The sequence below is a fragment of the Triticum aestivum genome, chromosome 1D, assembly GCF_018294505.1.
Source record: "Triticum aestivum cultivar Chinese Spring chromosome 1D, IWGSC CS RefSeq v2.1, whole genome shotgun sequence".
NCBI lineage: Eukaryota > Viridiplantae > Streptophyta > Magnoliopsida > Poales > Poaceae > Triticum > Triticum aestivum.
Genome location: NC_057796.1, coordinates 188709557 through 188713860, shown reverse-complemented (window position 1 = coordinate 188713860; position 4304 = coordinate 188709557). Strand labels below are relative to the sequence as shown.

General features: G+C 45.0%; 1 long non-coding RNA gene across 1 annotated transcript; it reads left to right on the top strand.

Moving 5' to 3' along the window:
- The first annotated feature begins 747 nt into the window (after positions 1–747).
- LOC123180908 (uncharacterized) lies at positions 748–2629 on the top strand. Its single transcript, XR_006491384.1, has 2 exons — positions 748–2008; positions 2204–2629. It is a non-coding gene; the product is annotated as an uncharacterized lncRNA (long non-coding RNA).
- The last annotated feature ends 1675 nt before the right edge of the window (positions 2630–4304 follow it).

The window sequence follows — 4304 nt, the reverse complement described above, 5'->3', positions numbered from 1 at the left end:
AAAATTGTCCAACAACTAAACTATCAAAAAATACCCCGCAAAAAACTACATCGAACACACGGCAACTGGACGAACAGCATCAGCTTTTATTTAAAAATTTCAAATCAAAGAATGAGAATTATACCCGCAATACAATGAATTAAAACCAACAGCGACAGTAATTACAAGATTCAAAAACACATCGAGGCGCAAAATCCAGAAAATCAACAAGAACAGAGGAGCGGACGAAGCTCACCCGCCCACACAACCAAATTCGCGGGAACTGAAAACTAACTCCTAAAAATTACACAATTTCTAGAGTAAAAGGTGCGATTAAACGAACGATATCAAACAATTTCGACTAACAAACAACATCCGAGCGCCAAAGAGTCGATTCCGACACGAACACGAACGAACAGAGAAAAACTCGCCCGCCAAATCCCTCGATTTACCAAGATTTTAGTCGTTTTTTCTGTAAATTACAAAGAATAAAGGTCAACTGACATCCATAAACAAATTAAATCATCCCGCAACACCCGATTTCACACAGAATACGCGGGCGGACCGCCAGAAAATGAAGCAGTTCTTCCGTGTAGCATCGCAGTGCGCGATGTAAAGAAGATGTAGTGCGCTTCTGTTGAGCATGCAGTGCGGAAGTGTTATCAGAATAGTTATTCTGATAATATTATCAGAATAGTTATTCTGATAATATAGAATAACTATTTGGATCACGATCGGCCCTATACAGGCTTCGACGGATGTTCCCGAACACACATAGAAAAAAAAGAGCCCACCCACGACACCCCACGACCACGTCCTGCTCGTCCTCCCACCTTCCCCGATCCCCAACCACCCTGGATCCCATCGTCGGCGACCTCCGCCGCCGCACGCCTGGCTTCTACTCCTTCCACTCCTTGCCCGTGTCCAGCGCCCGCCGCCGGCCCTCCCATGGCGCCACTACCGCGGCCACCCTCTTCTCCTCCCGCCCCATCGCGTGACGCCGCCCTGGCCACTCCTCGTCGTCTCAACGAGTAGCCATCGTTCCCCAGGACGGTTCCGACATCCGGCGCCATCGCCGTCCGTGGATCCCGGCGCCATCGCCGGCCGTGGATCCTCGCCGCCGCCGCAAGCTCTGATCCCGCCGGCCGCCGCCGGGATCCCCGACTGAAGATGAGCAACCCCGCTGCCCCCCTCACGGAGCCTCCTCCCTGTGGGGACCCACCGCCGCGGCGCTCAAACCATTCGTAACCGCCACCTCCGGCCGTTCAACCACGGAACTCTCAGAAGTTCACCGCTTCAGTCGCACGCCCTTGCTGATTTCCCCTCTATCTCTTGTTGCTACAGGTAGCAGCAGGTGCATCTCTATCAACACAACTCTGTTCTTATTGAAGTTCAGTTTGTTAATTTTCTGAAGAAAAAGGTTGCTTCACTTGCACTCCTCTATCTAGTCCTGTGTGGTGCTCTCCTCGACTCCTAGGTTAGGCACAAACTGAGAATTGTAGGCATCTTTTGAGTTTAAAATGCTTGAATCTACAGTACAGGATTAGATAACTTCCAGAAGATCTGTAGTTCATACCCCGCTGTGACAGCAGCGAGCGGTCGTAGGTCGCCTGGCCTGCTCTTGGCTTGTTCTGTTGAGAAAAGTTCAGAAAACTAACCGAACTCTTGGCATTGTCTGGCGGTGTTTGGCTGCATCGGCCACCAGACTGCCAACGGCAAGGATCCAAGGTGGTGAGCTGTCGACGCTGGCACAACAACCCGACGCAAGCCGAGTCAATTGTAGTCAACGCAAGGAGAGATTAGTATAGTGGTTTGTAGTGTTCAAATCCATACATGGCGTTTTCTGGTGGAATTGGTCAACATGAAGGAGCTACGGGTTAATACTACAAGCGCTTCACTTAAATAGTCCTAGTTGTTTACCAACTTTTAGTCATTCGCTTTTGCAAGAAGTGCTCATCTTTTTCCTATTGCATGACTAGCTTTCGATGGTGATGGCTCTGATTTTTTTGGGAGATGTATGAGAACAAAGGTGCGTGTGTGGTAGAAAAAATATTTCTTTGTATATATATACTGTGGTCATTTTGTTCTTTGGACTATGGATGTTTATGACATTGGATTGCTCTGGTTTTATTGAACATATAAAAAAAATATTGACATTAGATTGCTCTGGTTTTATACACATTTGTTTGCGTTTATCCTCTAAAAAAATTGGCCATTGTTGCAGGCCGGCTTCGCCAGATTCTTCAGTTCAGCTCTAAAAAAAGGAGCATTATATGTTGTTGTCCAGTTTGCTCACTTGTTGGAATGAAAAAAATGGCTAAAGGTCAATAGAAATTGTTCCTGAAGGTCAATAGAAAGTGTTCGAGAAGGTCTATAGTTGTAGGCGTCTCCTAGGTTCATCCCACTAAATCATTCCATGCTTGCTCCTTATATCTCCTGGATGAAGAAGTACAACTACAGTACGGGATTCAAATCAGCACCGGGCGTCAAAAGAACAATGGAGATGTTGTGGTGGCGTTTGTGGATGCGATGGTTATGTGTGTGTGTGTTCTTTGTGTGTGTCTTCATGGAAATGGGTTAAAAAAATTCATGTTTTGTGTATAAAAAGGAGGAGGTTCAAAAATAAGAAAGGTAAGAGTTCAAAAATATGTAACAAAAAAATTTCGTGTGTGAGAAATTCATGTACGAGAAAAACATGTAAATTCACAAATAAAAAAAAATAAGTCATCTTTATGACTACGACTAGTGCGCGTTTAGCCATATTGATTAATTTGTTGTTGAAGCCTCCGGGAGTTCACATGCAACAAGCTAAACAAAAAGTTCTTAGACGATTCTTTTAGAAGAAAACAAAAAACATGTAATTTCTTGGGATACACTAGAAGTTCGCATAGTAAAAATATAGAAAATCTTATTGCACTGAAAATTGTAAGAAGTTCATAAATATCAAATTAAGAAGTACAAATAAAAAACGTGGAGCAATTTCATGTTTATAGAATATCAATCACATTTTCTAAAAAGATAAAACAAAGAAGTTCAAATTAAAAAAAGATTAGTTTGATGTGTTTTTTTAAACCACTTTTTCCGTGCTCTACTGTAAAGCGTGGTGTACATTTTGGAAGCGCCGCCGCAACAAATACAGTCCTTCTTCCCAGCCAGCAAGCGTCGTTGCAGCCAGCGTCGCCGGCAACCGCCACGCGGTCACACCTCCTCCCCCGGCAAACGCGGCGCCGCCCACATCTCCCTCCCCTGGCTGACGCGCCGTCGCCCCCACCTCCCTCCCCCGGCTGACGCACCGCCACCCTTCCGGCCCCGACGCGCCTCCTGCCGCCTCCCTCCACCTGCTTCGACGATGGCGCTGGCCACTTCCACCTTCTTCCACTGCTTCACCCTGTGGGTCTTGATGACCGCACACAACCGAGATCGAAGGATACCGACGGCGACCACCAGCACACTCGCTGTCGTGCATGGACTGCAGCGACGGCCGGATCTGACCTTCTCCGACAACAGCTTTCTTCCTTCCTCCTCTGCCACCGTGACCTTCCTCCTCTGCCGCCGCGGCCTTCTTCCCTCCCGTGCCTGCCCAGACCGCCTATTCGATGCAATATCCCCTACCGGTGACCCTCCCCTGAGCTCACTTTCTCCCCCCACCACCGGCATTGCACACAAGTTGTTTGTGTTACAGGAGACGTTCATACACAACGACAACAACAAAGTTCATGTTGTCAGAAAATTGAAGTCCATGTATATGCAGGGGCGCACAAAAACACTTGTGGCTGACAAAAATGTTCCTTTCGTTTAGCCGCAATCAGTCTTTTTTGATGCCTGCTCATTTTACAGTGATTAAATGATGTTTTTTATGGTTCGTGTCGGTGCTTGATGTTGACTGTATTTTTCACATTTCTAAAAAAATGTAGAAGTTCAAATAAATACCCAAGCGATTCGATGTTTATTACATAACAAGGACTTTTCCCCTATACAAATGAATAACAGCAAAAAGTTCTAAGTAAAAAAATGAAGTTGTTTGATGTTTATAAAAATCTTAGATTTTCCCTAATACTAAAGATTAAAACCATGAAGTTCAATTTTAAAAAACAGAGTAGTTCAATGCATATTTAAAACTCAGTTTTTTCTCTTTACTAAATAATAAAACCAAATAAGTTCAACTTTTAAAAGCAGAGCATTTGATATTTAGGTGCTCAGCACGGGGAAGTTCAAAAACTTTTTGTGAGACAGGTAATCGGCACGATATATCATTTGTGCAACTCCGATGAATGGGTGAGAAATCATGAACAAAAATACATGGTAGAAGTTCAAAGTGAAAACAG